Source organism: Ostrinia furnacalis, unplaced genomic scaffold (assembly GCF_004193835.3).
Source record: "Ostrinia furnacalis isolate ACB-3 unplaced genomic scaffold, ASM419383v2 OfSCF1319, whole genome shotgun sequence".
Taxonomy (NCBI): Eukaryota; Metazoa; Arthropoda; class Insecta; order Lepidoptera; family Crambidae; genus Ostrinia; species Ostrinia furnacalis.
Genome location: NW_021131558.1, coordinates 421,721 through 437,588, shown reverse-complemented (window position 1 = coordinate 437,588; position 15,868 = coordinate 421,721). Strand labels below are relative to the sequence as shown.

The window sequence follows — 15,868 nt, the reverse complement described above, 5'->3', positions numbered from 1 at the left end:
TAAGCTAGATTATGTTATCAAAAATCCAAGTAAAACAAATGTGCCAGAAACATATTTTTCAATTCCACTGATCCGAAATAAAACTAATGATGATGAAATGGAAATTGTATAAGATGACTCTGTTTGTCTCGACTTAAATAACATTAAAGATAGCAAGAAGTAAAATTATGTCAAAAGCTCGACGTTATCTTAAAATATCAAATCACATAATTTATTATTACACACAATAGGTAAGTAAGTTCATTGTCTTTTTCACTATTAAGTAGTGCTTCATATGGGAATACTACGAAATGAATATGGTATCCCGTAGTCCCAGTTGGTCCCAGTCCTACGCATTTATGGCGGCCATATTAATTCCCCATTGTTGGTGGGATTAAATACGTCCGGAACGACAACCTATCAGCGATGATTAATAAATGAACTATCCGGTCTAATTGACACGTATGAATTATTATACCTCGAATATAATGCAACCAGTAATACAATTATTATTAGTAATTGTTTACGTTTGGTGTATTGATTGTCAAAAACCTACGAAAGTACAAAAACGTCACACAGAAGCATCTAATGCATTATGATCATTATTTATTTTGAAACCTGGACATTAATTCTTATTGAAATGCAGGACTTATTTTTTCTTATTTTTGACTTTGACTAAGGCTGAGTTGCACCACCTAACTTTAACGGTAACTATGACGATAACCGGTGCTTTTTGTACGACGTTTGACAGATTTTTGACGTTTGTCAAAGTTAAAGTAAGATGGTGCAACCCACCCTTAATGATTCAAATTCTGTTTTATTGTTCAGAAGACAATAATAGTCAATGGATTTTTTTTCAGGTTAGTAGAGTCCGATATGCGTGTTTAATCAGTCCAACAGTTAGAGTCTATAAAATCATATTAAGGTGTATAGCAAAATGTCCATCGAAATTAAATTTTCTATAGCTTAATGAAGTCATAATAGTGTTTCGTCATTTACCGTTGGCAGCAGTCATGGAGCCATTACGTTTCAAATTGATGATGACGGATCCGCTGTCTGAGTGTTGATCCGTTAAATTGCTTTTCTGGCTTTCCATCGTAATTAGTTACCACTGCGGCATATAAGTAGCCTTGATTAATGACTTCAAGTTCCTCTGAATGTGGGTTTTTCCACTATTTCAGAGAACCTGTCATAATATAAGTTAGGTACTTGACTTTTGAAGTCTTATTGTTTCTTTCTCTGGCTGTAAGTCTTCTTCTGGTCTAGTCTCCAGTACAAGGGTGTCCTTCATTATGAGCTCTTATCAGTCCTCTATTGGATAATATTTCTTACTCCATCTGCAGCATTGCATTGGAAAGATGACCAGTGTTGACCAATCACTTGTCTTCTTCGAATTTCTCTTGTCTTCCTTATTTCATTCCAGGTGTGGAATTTTAGCTTTCCTAAGGACAAACCTAGTAGCATTTACCTACTGATTAGATATTTTAACGGTCAATAATGACGCAGGAATTGCAGTGGTGGAAATAATAGTTTGTCCAGTTTTCGTTTGTTCTACAATTATCTATCCATTTACAACTTCGTAAGTAATATAAATATTGACTTGGAAAACGCAGCGTGGACCTCATAAAGGTAGCAGTAAGGCGCTTGGATGCAGGCCGCTACCAACTAAGTGATGTGAAAATCATTGGGGAGGCTTATGTTCAGCAGTGGTCGTCCTCTGGCTGAAAAGATGATGACGATGATGATGATGAATATAAGTATAAAATTGTAACGAATGAAGCCTATTATTCTGATGGACTGGAACCTGTTATTAAGATAAAATATATTTTAGAGCTTATCCGTCGTTTGTATGACGAATACCATTCGTAAATGTGCTCGAGACCTTAAGTTAACCAAACGTTTACCGATGTCATGGAAGTCGGCAACCAACAGCCGTGACTAACTCGAACACTCCAGCTCATCTATTAATGATGCTATGCGATTCTAGTGCATGTTGGAGTTAATTGCCGAAATGGAATTCGTATGTATAGCTTTATGTTGATACGGACGCAATTTGCTTATGCTTTTGTTAGATTGTTAAAGCAATGAATGAACGTTGAACATAAATGTAATTTTCTTTGAGATAATTTGGTAAAATAGAATGTAGGTAAATCGTTTATGAATTTTATTGATTTGATTACTGAAACTGAAAATAAAGAAAAATATGCTAAAAAAACATTAACTGCTTTTGTTCACCACGCTAAAATCCTGTAACTGCAGCTGTAAATATTATGCCCGTTCACATTAAATTAAGTACCTACCTAAAATCTGGAATAAATACAAATTAACATTTTAAAAAAAATATTCTCTCATTGTGCAGAGTAGGTCTAAGGTCCTAGCTCTCATAGAACTCATGTTATCGAATGTACTAGTATCATAGTGTCAAGTTGACACTATGATACTATCAACAACACTGTCAACAACCCCGAGCTACCTGACAGGTTCAGCCACGGATATAATCCTGCCGGGGGCCTATTCGCGATATTACGTCGAATAAACAGACGTTCTGTCTTACACCGATGCATAATTTACCACCCTGTATACCGCATCTAAAGCGAACCATTGTGGCTCTTATTCAGTTCTAATACGTCTAATCCGATTTTGCAATTAAATTGTATAGTCTTTGCGCTGACTACTGTAGTGTTTAAGCCATCAGCCGAAATAGGTTAACAATTTCAATTCATTTCCATCTCTTTCGCACTGGTTAGAACAATAGTATTAATGAAAGAGACAACAGCAGATTAGGTACACGAAACACTAACTAAACATTGTTATTGTCGCGACATATACATTGCCGTTAAGAGGCTTAGAAGTTAATTAAGGTAATTTGCGTAGAAACGTTAAGTAATGTTCCTAGTAGTCAGTCTAATTGGTTAGATTTATCATTAATATTTCACCTTCCTTTAATAGGCTAATAAGTTCAATGGATCGTTCAAATTAATTCTTAGAAAATAAACTTTAACCACTAATTGCTAAAGACATTAATCCATAAACAAAACACCATAATTCTACATCTTCCAAGCTTAGTACACTGATTAACAAAAAAAGTCACACTTATTAATGTATGAATTCGCACCGTTATAACGCGTTAGTGCAAAAGCTTGACTGTGACTTTAAATGATACTTCGATGCTGACTGTACCTGTCGAGTAGGTAATCCGCAAATAAGGTCCCGCTAGGATTATGCTCGCGATCCTGAACCAGCGGGAGTGGGGCTAAGGCCTGTCGGGTTGTTGACACTATAATACACGAGTTACGCCAACAGTTACATACTGGCCGCAAAAAAGGACATTTGTTTTTTTTAAGAAGTTGAAACTCTTTTGACCAGTAGGTACCTACTTGGCAGTTTCAAGTGACATAACTCACTATCTTTTTTTTTTTCATAACAAGTTTCAGTACAAAAATGACGTGTTGGGGACCGAAATTAAATACTGGCCAGTAAGAATCGTAAAAAGATAATAAACTCGTACACAAAAGAAAGAACAATGACCTTGCACTCCAGCTCATCTATTAATGATGCTATGCGATTCTAGTGCATGTTGGAGTTAATTGCCGAAATGGAATTCGTATGTATAGCTTTATATTGATACGGACGCAATTTGCTTATGCTTTTGTTAGATTGTTAAAGCAATGAATGAACGTTGAACATAAATGTAATTTTCTTGCAGATAATTTGGTAAAATAGAATGTAGGTAAATCGTTTATGAATTTTATTGATTTGATCACTGAAACTGAAAATAAAAAAAAATATGCTAAAAAAACATTAACTGCTTTTGTTCACCACGCTAAAATCCTGTAACTGCAGCTGTAAATATTATGCCCGTTCACATTAAATTAAGTACCTACCTAAAATCTGGAATAAATACAAATTAACATTTTAAAAAAAATATTCTCTCATTGTGCAGAGTAGGTCTAAGGTCCTAGCTCTCATAGAACTCATGTTATCGAATGTACTAGTATCATAGTGTCAAGTTGACACTATGATACTATCAACAACACTGTCAACAACCCCGAGCTACCTGACAGGTTCAGCCACGGATATAATCCTGCCGGGGGCCTATTCGCGATATTACGTCGAATAAACAGACGTTTTGTCTTACACCGATGCATAATTTACCACCCTGTATACCGCATCTAAAGCTAACCATTGTGGCTCTTATTCAGTTCTAATACGTCCGAATTTGCAATAAAATTGTATAGTCTTTGCGCTGACTACTTTAGTGTTTAAGCCATCAGCCGAAATAGGTTAACAATTTCAATTCATTTCCATCTCTTTCGCACTGGTTAGAACAATAGTATTAATGAAAGAGACAACAGCAGATTAGGTACACGAAACACTAACTAAACATTGTTATTGTCGCGACATATACATTGCCGTTAAGAGGCTTAGAAGTTAATTAAGGTAATTTGCGTAGAAACGTTAAGTAATGTTCCTAGTAGTCAGTCTAATTGGTTAGATTTATCATATTATTATAATATTTAATCTTCCTTTAATAGGCTAATAAGTTCAATCGATCGTTAAAATAAACTTTAAACACTAATTGCTAAAGACATTAATTCCATAAACAAGACACCATAATTCCACATCTTCCAAGCTTAGTACAGTGACCAACAAAAAATTATCGCACTTATTAATGTATGAATTCGCACCGTTATAACGCGTTAGTGCGAAAGCTTGACTGTGACTTTAAATGATACTTCGATGCTGACTGTACCTGTCGAGTAGGTAATCCGCAAATAAGGTCCCGCTAGGATTATGCTCGCGATCCTGAACCAGCGGGAGTGAGGCTAAGGCCTGTCGGGTTGTTGACACTATGATACACACGAGTTACGCCAACAGTTACATACTGGCCGCAAAAAAGGACATTTGTTTTTTTTAAGAAGTTGAAACTCTTTTGACCAGTAGGTACTTATTAGCAGTTTCAAGTGACAACAGCTCTTTATCTTTTTTTTCATAACAAGTTTTAGTACAAAAATGTGTTGGGGACCGAAATTAAATACTGGCCAGTAAGAATCGTAAAAAGATAATAAACTCGTACACAAAAGAAAGAACAATGACTTTTTGTTTTTTTAATTTTCAAATTCAAAAAAGGAACGTTGTGTCATTGAGCTATAAAAAGCGTTGCGTGTGTGTTATTTTTTTAATGAGAACAAATTCCTCCAGCTTATTTATTAGCGTAAGAAAGTAAACTTTATTGAAAATTTTTATTGCCATTTTAAACAATTTCTATGCGTTGTCGTCAAGTAGAGTACTAAATCTGACTAGCCTTTATCGTTCATAAAATTTTCCCATTACGTATTATTGCCATTTTTACGAACCAGATACGCTTAAATTATCGATGCAAAACTAAATGCATTTGAAACTTTACGTTGTGTAAATAATAAAAGCGTTTACGAGCGTTTTGCTTGCGCTGGAATGGAAATTCTATTTTATAGTAGTGTTTTACTTACCAAGACTGTTCTAATTAATTAGTCTTTTAGAGTCTGAAACAAAGCTTTTCAACGACATTCAATATACCAAGCACCAACGAGTCTTTCCACTAGATAGAATAATATGGTTTAGCAAATATTAATTGCAACATTAATTTATTAATTGTGTTTTAGTTAGCCATGCAAAGTAATTGTATATGAGGCACACGCCAAACGAAGTAATGAAAGGAACTAAGGACAAATTATACTTAGGTTGTACCTTATAATTAAAATAAAATTATGAAACCGAAAAACTTTATAGAATCATGGTAAAAATAATATTTTTAGTAATAGTTTTTTAACCCTTATTCAAATAAAGGTAGATATATTACCACTTTGTTTACTTTTAAAAAAGGATCCTAATTTTCGATATGGTAATACTTAAAGATATCGTGGTCACTTATTTATATTTTTGAATATATTTTTTAACTTATCTAGGCCATATTACTACTTTTCAACGTCATTTGTCACTGTCAGGTAATGTCAAAGTCAACCAAACGGTTTTGGTGTGAAAAATTTCATGTTTTTAGCGCGCATTTTTGGTATTTTTGAAACTTTGTTCAACGAAAATTCTGATAAGTGTTTTTTCGATTCAAATTCCTAAACTATAAGATTTATTGTATAATCTCACTTATAGGCAGTGTCTGCTATTGATTTATTCATATAATTTAGACATTTTAAAGAAGTGGTAAATAGTTTACCATTGTCCGATCCCGCCTTGACAAAAGTTTGTTGATATATAAAAAAACTGTTGTTTTTTGTATGTGAACAAATAAAACTAAATAAATATTTGGAGAAATTTTAAGTTATTTTGATAACTGTTTACGTAACGTTTTGACTTTACGTAATTAGTGAATTGTTAGTGTCAGACTCAAGGTAAGCATAATAATTGTAAGCATAATAACTAATATTAATAAATATATTGTTTTATAAAAATAATAAATTTATTTCATTCCCAAAATATTTAATAAAATATAGGTAGAACCTAGAGGAAGTCACTAGTCAAGAACCAAAAATAAACCAAAACGGACAATGGTAACTATTTTACCACCAACATTGAATAATTTGTAGTCATGAATGGATAATGGTAAATTATTTACCACCCAAAAAACTACCCCTTCCCCTATTTTTTTATAAATTTTGATCAAAAATATGAGCGATAAATTGTGGTTTTGGATGGGGCTTCATTACCAAATGCAGAAATCATCCGGTCAACACACTGTTTTTGTGTTAAACCACTTCAAAAGTCATAATAAATCATCGCTCTTGAATTTTCTCGAGTCAATTCCATTTTCTCAACGACTAAACAAGTTTGACAAGACCTTGTGATACGACCGAGAATCTTTTTTTAAATAAATAAATGGTATACGATTTTTAAAACCCTGGACTTTGCAATTAAATAGATTTTAATATGACTGGAACAGTGGAAATATTCCATTCCCGATACTTTTAGTGCAGCCCTCGTAGCACCGTATTAAATTGTAATCTTTTTCCTACAGTTTTTTACAGAGATTCCAACTCGGGTTTTTTTTTTCATTTTATTTATTTTGAAAGAATAGAACCCCATATTGAAATGCTGTCGGTACGACGCATCGCAACGGGTTCGCGACATCAAGTAAAAACTAATCTGAGCTAGTCCATGGCGGGCTTTCGTTCCACGGTGCAGAGTTTCACCGCCGGCACAGTGAAGATGTAACAGCCAGACCATTTCATTTACTGCTTTAGTATAGAAAACATTTAACTGTGACGTTACGAAGAAAGTAATTTGATTTTTCTGATAAATTATTAACAGTGAGATTGGAGAACACCCTGAAAATCAATTTTCAGGTTCCAAACCCGAAGAGCCAAATCCATGCCTACGATGTCTGTTGTCTTTCAGCAGTCTTTTTGTCGTTCTACTTATTAGGTAAATTGACATGGAATCATGACGTGTACTTATTTCTTTTACTGCCGCTATAATAAACAAAACAAGGGGCTCTTAAACAAGGAATATTTTTGTTATGCATGCATGCCAAATAGGAATATTTTATCCTGGCTGTTCTACCTAGGTTGTGTTGTGGATGCAACTAGACATACCAGTTACGCGAGCCATGACATTGCAAGTTCGCGGCTACGCGTCCTGTTGGCGGCGTAAGTCCTAATGCTAGCCCGACTGTGTTTAAATATCTTGTTTTCGCATTAAGTGACATTACACCGCTTTCAAGGTGTGTTTGGAATGTTAATTTGATAACAGTGTTCTTCAGTTTAAAAGTTCGATTATCATGAAAGATAAATTGAAGAATCATCATCATCATCATCTTCATCATCTCAGCCACAGGACGTCTGCTGCTGAACATAGGCCTCCCCCAATGCTTTCCATGTTACCCGGTTGATAGCGGCTTGCGTTCAGCGCTTTCCTGTTACCTTTATGATGTCGTCGGTCCATCTTGTGGGTGGACGTCCCACGCTGCGTTTTCCGGAATTGAAGAATGCTCCTTACATTTTTATTTTGTTAAATCTCAATCTTATCTGGTGTTAGATTTTGTATTGTCTCAACTCACTTAACCACATATCATGATAAATCTTTAATAACATTAGGTAAGTACCTACTAAAAAATGAGAGTTCGTTGCAGAAAAATCTATTACCATAATTTACAGCCTAATTAGGTACCTAAGAGTATATTATTTATTACTAAACTAAAATCCATTTTGAGTTTTTATTGTTAAAAAATCAAATCACTGTAAACAGACTATTGTCAAAAATCCATTAATAAGAAAATGAAAGTACATAATACAAAACACTTCGCGTCCATGATGAATTCTGTAGGCTCCAGAGCAGTGGCGCGATAAATGAAATTTATTAGGCTCTCATCAGATCGGCCTTTTAGATTTCTGTTATAAGAATTTAATATCGATAAAGAGGAAATACGGCAACGGCAATATTGAACGATATTGCATCTGAATGACTCTACAGATGATTTATTTGTGTTTGCAAAAGTCATAAACGTAAACATGTTTTTTAGCAAATCGCTGAATCTAGATTGCAGGTTGAATTCGATTGCTTTTAGTTTATTGTTCTCCGCGTATTCGTTTGCTGTTTTGCTTTGTCATTATTTTCCAATTATATCGATTATTCGATTTGCCACAAAAAGCAATGAGAATATGGATTTACAAATTGATTCATTTAAATAAAACATAAAGAAAGTAAGGAATTAAGTTTTACATAACATAATAGATTATTATCAATTTTCCGTATACATATATGTTACAGGAAATGTATGAATTCTAGGAATTGTATACTATTCCTAGGAAATGTATACAATTCCGAAGCTATTTAGGAAATGTATAAAATATTGCTTCAGAGATTTTTTAATACGCACATATCCTAGGAAATATATACTTTTCCTAGGAATTTTATAGAATTCCAATATTGTGTTAGGAAATGTATAAAATTAAGCGGCTTAACCGCGGTCGCGTGATCGGGTGCCCCTCGGTACGCCTAAAATTTATTTAGCACAATCACATTGGCCGATAGGTACTCTTAACTCATAATTATTATTGTTTAGCCTGACAGTTGTTTTCGCTCTATCTATATACTTTGGTCGAAAAAAATATTTGCCTGAAATTTATTGGCATACCTTTCTCATACCGGCATCACGCATATTACGTTGAAGTATTGGAAATCCCTAATTTTAACATCTCTTTTATTAAACTATTATTGGCATGAAGGTTTTAGTACTCCTGTAGCTGGATAACAAAGTCTCGGTTAGGTTAGGTTAGACTTGCGACCTTACACATACACAGCTGCCGCGCGCGGCGCGGTAGCGCCATTTAATTTTCGCAGAACAAAAAGTGGCGTAATAAAAATAATTTTGTGTAAAAAAATAATCTTAATTACATTTCCGATTGCTGTTTAGGAAATGTGTAATTTTCCTAGGAAATGTGTACTAATATAATTTACATCACACATTTCCGGGTGATTTTAGGACTTATACACAATTCCTAGGAATTGTATACAATGACGGATTTCATACATTTCCTGTAACATATACTCTGATAGTTATTATTTTATCACTTTAACGCGTAGTTCAATTAACATAACATGATAAGTATTATTTAATCTTAGATCTAACAGCAAAAGTTAGTATCTCTAAAGTCTTAACTGGACCAGACATTTATAAAGCTATCGTCGCACCTGAACAAAATTCAGCTCGCCAGCAAAGGTCGTAACTTACTAAATAAACGTGAGCAAAGGAAAAGTAGTGCTTGCAATCGAAGCGGGGTTAACGTCAGAGTCCAGAGTATTATAACACGTATATGAAATAAGTTGGGACGCTTATTGCTCTATGGGGAGCAGAATGAAAAACAAGTCTCGTTCCATTACGTACTGCGGAGGTACGCATTCATTTGGCAACTTGGTAAAAGCCAACTTCTGTGCTAAAACATAATCTGTCCTTTAATTTTGTTAATGAGAAGGAATTGTTTGAGTCTAACCTGGGACATTAGGTAAATAGTAGGTGTACTTAGATACACTGAACATATTATGAATGCAAATTAATGTTTAGATAATATTATAGACAAATGTTGATAGACAAATGCTCGGTCGTATTACACAATGCAAAAGCACGAAAATAAATGATCTTTTCATTAAGGTATTTTTTGCACCATTGTAGAGCAAGATCTGCATGATCCTTTATCCATATTTTTATATAGAATAGAATAGAATAGAATAATTTTTATTTGAAAGAAAGACATACAAGCAGGAAAAACATACATACACAATGAAGGAGATACACAAATTAATGTACAGATAGCTGCTTGAGCCCCTCTGACAAAAAGGCACCCGCTCAGCATACATCAAGACCGCGCCAGGGCTTGTCTCGAAACTGATTTTCAGCGGGGGCCCTCTGTTGTCAGCAGGGGGGCGCAATGTACAGGAAAAGAAGAAGAAAAACAGGGCAATCATACAAGAGTAAACAAACAAAAAACACCACAACAATTAAATTTACATTGAAATTCAATTCCATTAAAATTAGATTTTAATTATTCAATTAAATAACCAAAACATTTATTTAAAATTAAAATTAAAATTATTGACTTTCAAACACTCAAATTAAAAATTAATGATTACCTAATTAAATCAAACACATTTCAATATAATGAAAATTAAAATAAGAATTAAAATAATAATAAAAAGAAAAAAAAATACAAATTACAATAATTAAATTAATAAACACCATTATTTACATGTGGCCATAACCATAAAGTCACAAGTTAGTTATGCAATGTCAATGTCAGAAAAAAGATTGAAAGAGTAAAAAAAAAGAACTGTCAGTGGATCGACATGTGCACGACCTGTGAGAAATTGCCACGTAAATTATTAAATGTGAGCAGATTTATGAAATTTGCTTGAGAAATGAGTGCCAAATATTAAAACTATATTAGGAGCAATCCGATCCGCAGCACTACAATCGTAATACGTAACAGAAGGTGAGTGCCTAACATCCCGCATCGTAAATCAATCAACAATCATATACGTAATCATGCATTATACAATTAAAATAAGGGAAATTAATAAGAAATTACCATCAATAACATTAACATTTAACATGAGCAAAGGATAACCTACAATAAATTTACAATTTCAGAACAAAAAAGAATACACTGAGTACCCACATACAAACAATAGCAAAAGAAATAAAATAAAATAAAATAAAAACCATGTCCAAAACTAACGGTGCCAAATAATTGAGGACCGCACACTAGGAGTTGGAGAAATTCAGATGTGGCTAGTGGTGGAAGTGGACCCGCCCCCAGGCATGCCGTGCGTACATTTAAGGTAGGATTTTTCAATGACCTTTTGTAAAATAATAAGGTGTTTTTTAAGTTTATTTCTAAAGGTGGTTTTTACTTGTAGGGCACGCAAAGGAGGAGGCAGGTCATTCCAACATTTAGAAGCAGCAAACCTGAAGGAGCCTCTAAAAGCCGCAGTATGATGTTTGGGAGTGTTAAAGACATGGGTACATTCTCTTCTGGGATATCGGCTCAGCTCACGTGCCCACTCCAGCTTCGAGAAAAGGTACTTTGGCTTGGCCTTACTCAGAATACCAAACATCATAGTAGCGAGATGAAGCTTCCTACGCGCATCCATCTTCAACATGTCTCCAGCATTGAGGAATGGCGTAACATGTGTACGAGGTGGAATCGTGAAACAAAACCTAGCGCAGGCATTTTGCACTCTTTGAATAAGTTTAGCTGATTTTGTCAAAATACATGGACCATAAACAGTATCGCAGTAGTTAAACTTGCTGAGAACCAGTGATTCACAAAGAGCAATTCGAATCTTCTCACTTAAATATGGTCTTAGTTTGTATAGAAGTTTCAAACGGTAAAAACTACTTCTAGCACAATCAATGATGTGGTTTTCAAATTTCAAATGGCAATCCATGGCCAATCCCAGATATATCGTCAATCCTTTTTATTTAATTATCGTCTTTACACAATTTTGTGTGTGTTATGTTAGGCACTTGCCTAACTGGCATGTAGAATTATGTGAAATGCTCTGGAATTGACCTCATTTAACTAGCACCCTTCGACTATCGAAAAGTAAACTTATGTGTGGGGTGTCCTCTTTATTATAATTATTATTACCATTACTAATAGATATTCTTATCTGAATAAACTTGAATGGTCTGAACACCATTCCTAGACTGCATCTGCACTTAACATCAGATGCAGTGCTGATATCTATTGCCTTAAAGAACAACTACCGTAAACTTTCTACGAGTCATCGTCATCATCAACAGCCCTTTACAGTCCACTGCTGGACTATGAGCCTCCTCCACTATAGTGGAGGGTTTTGCCATAATCTCCACGCTTGGCAGGCGGGTTGGAGATCGCAGTTTAAAAGATTGATGTTTTTCAGAGAGCGCTGCTGCCCATTCTCTGTTTGATCTGTGTGATGTTTCTACGAGTAATGCATGGTAAACGTTAATGGAGGAAAAAAAATGATATTTTTGTTATCTTATCACAAGAAAGTTTATACTTGAGCCGTTCGAAAACATCCTACGCGTTATGGGTTGCCAAACGCTTATCTGCGTACTATATTTGCCAACATAACTTTGCGTGTGTGTATAATGCTTCCCTATTTACCCCAGGTGCAAAGTTAAGTTGGTATTTCAAGTGATTTAGGGGTAGGTATATTTTTGTGCCGTTTATAAGGAAAAGATTATGCAAAGTGAAAAAACATATTATAGCTAAATGGATAAATATTGTTTTACCAAATTGATTGGTACAGTTCACGAGTTAAAATAAACGAATTGTTTTGTTTTGTAAAAAAAAGTTTTTCATCAGCATTAATAGGAGAAAAAAATACAAACAAATAGATATATAATTTATATATTATACTAAGTATAAAAGGAAAAAAGGTGAGCGAAAATCTCACAAAACATTAGGTTCGGAGAATATAATTTATGTTACCGTCTTCGGGCGCCTTTCGGAAGTAAAACCTATGTCATGATCTTGTAATTTTTCTTTCATCGTGTAGGTAATAGATTGTATTGAATGCTTTCAGAGAGCAGAATGGGAATATGCTCGCCTGAACGAATAGATATTCGACGGGAAAAGTTATGGGTACTATTTGGTGTATCGCTACTTGTATTCTTAAATATGACCTTACTTAATATCTTTTGATAATTAATTTTTCTTTTGTATACTAAAACGTTTTTTGCCACTAGATAAATGATTTGTGTGCTTTGTAAGAATAAAAGTCATGCCATTACTCGAATCTTTTAATGTAATAGGTATGGTAAAACGAGTTAAAAGTGTGTTTGTTTATTCATAGATCCTAATTAGAAAATTTATGTAATTTAAAAGTGTGTTTGTTTATCCAAAGGTCCTAATTAGAAAATATGTAATTTCATTTAAAATGAAATGACACCCATTTATTTGTTACTATAAAATTCTTGAATTGGGGACATAATTGTGTCTGAAAATTCTTCAACATGTCATAGAACATAATGCAAATATTTCAACCCGCATCATTTGTTAGCATCAGTTGGAAGCAACTCCCTGGAACCCAATAGTGGTATATGTCTCCATTTTTACGCCCCGAGCGTATATAATTTAAGCTAAAAGAGCCAAGGAGGAGAAAGTTTGTGATGTATTTTATTCCTCGATTTTATACGGCACTGAATACTTTTGTGCCGAGTGCATTTTCTTTACAGCCAGTATTGTGAGTCGTATTCTAAATAATAGAATAAAATACAGCATTATATTTTATTTAGTACCATCACATTTTCACATTAAAATAGAAGATGGCCTTAACATAACTGAATACTTAATTACAGGAATGGCAAATTAAAAAACGGACCCAATCTATAATTTGATGCAAAGTTTACTGGAAGCTGCCAAGAGTTTCTCTGCAATACAGTCTACTACACAAAGTCACAAAAATAAACCATAGCACTACCCTCGTCTTATAGAGTCATCAACATTAAAATTCTGACTGTAGTATCAAAGTTTGATTCAAGTTTAATAACACAAATTAACGAAATAATTAACTCATAATGGTAATGCTAATGAAAAGTCCCCCATAAAATTATTAGCGACAAATATTTCCCAACAGCAGGAAGTAATACAGCTGTACAATAGGAAGCGTTGCAAAAGGAAATAATGGCTGAGAGCCCCAATAATCTCATCCCTTCCACCCCGAGAGCTAATTAGGAAGCCATCATTTACGTTACGATGCTTAAACAACAACTTGGCTCATTGTCATTAATTTAACGATGTGGATGCAAATAAAATCAACTTTGTTACAAAGTATTTTCAATTTTCTTCGAAAAAATCAAAACATTCTGAAATAGTCCGCAAAAAGTCTTCTTTGTTCGCTTCTCATGCCGCATCCAAAGCTTAAAACTCAATTCCATGTCTAACGATTTGTTGACATTTTGTAATTACTAAACTTCTGCTCCATTCAAACTTGAGCCTCGCTTGAAATGTACTTTTTTCGCGCTAAAACGAAGTTAAAAATATTTGGGACAGTTAAAAGTTGCAAAGTTCTCGAAGCTTTTAATATAAAATTAGCTTAAACTCACCTGAATCGCGGAAGTGCAACGGAATCGTCTGCAGGACCGGCGTGACACTAACCGTCTTCAATCCGGACAATCCGTTATCGCATCGACCTTCAAAGTTCAATCGCACCAAGCCACGTGAAAAGTCTTAAAACTACAACACTAAGAAAGTTTTAAAATTCCTAAATACCGAGAAGAGCCTTACTTACGACGAAAAGCAGGTACGGTAGGGGAGTTAAGAGAATAATACTAGTAAGGGATATGTTTTTATAAACGCGTCGGACGCGGCACGCTTAAGTTGTACCGGTGGGGTTCGGGTTCGTACGTCGCGGAGAGGAGAGGTGCGGACATACAATCCGGGAGACCGAAGCGACGTGAGTGAAGCCGGCCGCTCGCCTCCCGCCCGCGCGCTCTCGCGAGCAAGAGGGATGCAGCGAGTGAAGACCCTCGCTCGCGAATATCGCCGCTCGGATCTGCTCGCGAGAGTCTCAAGTGCTCTCCACCGCTGCCGACGCTCTCGCCGAGAGGGAGGGCTCTCCCATCCACAATTCGAGAATGACACAAATAACCCTCACCTCACCATTCCCATTTGATACCTAACGCCGACGCGTTAAAATAACTTTTCCACATTTAGGTCACCAGATGAACACCTGACGTTCGGCGTCATATCGAAAAACATATGCCCCCGTTGGCTAGGTGTAGCAAATACCATAACGAATACTTTGGCTGAACACGCGCCATATTATGCAACGTTACAGGCTTGTATTGTGCACTCTGAAATTTTCTCGTCCTTCGAAAGAGCTTTTAGACTCCGCGGGCTTTGTGTAAAGGTTATCGCAAATTCCAAACAAACATTTTGTTTTGATCAAAAGTTAACCGAATATTTTATACCTACTAGACCTTTTCTTTCTATAACATCACACACGACATATTATTTAATAATAAAAAACTAAAAAAAAGCTATTCAATTTAATGAAATTTTTTAGGCTTGATTTCCTAGAACAAAAGGGATTCTTATGTATTTAAAATAAACATAAGTACTTTTTCAAAATTTACAAAAAAGTGTGTTAAATAAGCATTTGTTTTCTACATAATCATGCTTTTAACCCTTAATAATAATAATAATAACGCATATTCTCATTAACTTGCAACAAAATTGTATCACTACTTACATCACTGTTTACACAAAACGCTCATTTCAATTTAGTAACTGATGCCTTATTAATGTGGGCGCTCTCGACCTTTGCAAGCCGCAAAGTAATCCTGAAAATAACTTAACTACGGGAAACTTTCCTAAACTGTTTCTGTAAAGAGCTAATATCCAACACAGGG

The 15,868-nt window shown here is 34.8% G+C and overlaps 1 protein-coding gene across 1 annotated transcript in view; it reads right to left on the bottom strand.

Annotated features, from left to right (window-relative positions):
• The window catches only part of mub (poly(rC)-binding protein mub), a 171,035-nt gene extending 156,135 nt beyond the window's left edge, over positions 1-14,900 (bottom strand). Inside the window, exon 1 of the mRNA XM_028303914.1 lies at positions 14,561-14,900. The gene's annotated coding sequence lies outside the window, so the exon portion shown is untranslated. The remainder of the gene's footprint in view (positions 1-14,560) is intronic.
• Between the last annotated feature and the right edge of the window lie 968 nt (positions 14,901-15,868).